Raw genomic sequence first — 694 nt, forward strand, 5'->3', positions numbered from 1 at the left:
CAAGGTAATGTTTTCAGTGTGAACCGCCCACTTCTCTCTCTTTAACTGTCTCATTGTTTTTTATCACATGGTCACTGAAGTAAGGTTCTCCCATCACTCGGTCAGTGAAGAAGTGGAACAATAGAGGAAATACTTATTGCCCCCGTTTCTTTTTGTCTTGTTTTTTTGTTTTCTTTGTATCCGCGTTGGCCGCGTTGGCCGCGTTGGCCGCGCTGCGCCAATCAAGCCCGAGTGCATGCTCCTGCTCCAGGGCGGCCGCATGTTTTTATTCTGCGCCGGCCGCACGCATCGCTGAGCCCAACCCTGAGCGGCCGACGGGCCCGGATAGCAGCATCAGCAGGGGCGGCAGAACCACCAGCAGCAGCAGAACCAGCAGCAGCAGCAGAACCAGCAGCAGAACCAGCAGCAGCAGCAGCAGAACCAGCAGCAGCAGCAGCAGCAGCAGCAGAACCACCACCAGCCAGTAGCCAATAGACGACAGACGACAGTCGCGACGGTTTATTTTTTGTTGCTTCCATTATTTGCTCGCTGAAACCACAATCTGGATTAATACGCCGGTTCGGTGGAGGCAGCGTGGCCGGGGCGGGGTGGAGCGGAGCGGAGCGGGGAGGCGGCCTGCGGAGGGAGGGGCGAGTGGTGGAGAGGGCGGCGAGAGGAAGGGAGCAGGGCAGTGGAGAGGCAGTAAAATAGGAAA

Source organism: Frankliniella occidentalis, unplaced genomic scaffold (assembly GCF_000697945.3).
Source record: "Frankliniella occidentalis isolate FOCC.00 unplaced genomic scaffold, Focc_3.1 Scaffold30, whole genome shotgun sequence".
Taxonomy (NCBI): domain Eukaryota; kingdom Metazoa; phylum Arthropoda; class Insecta; order Thysanoptera; family Thripidae; genus Frankliniella; species Frankliniella occidentalis.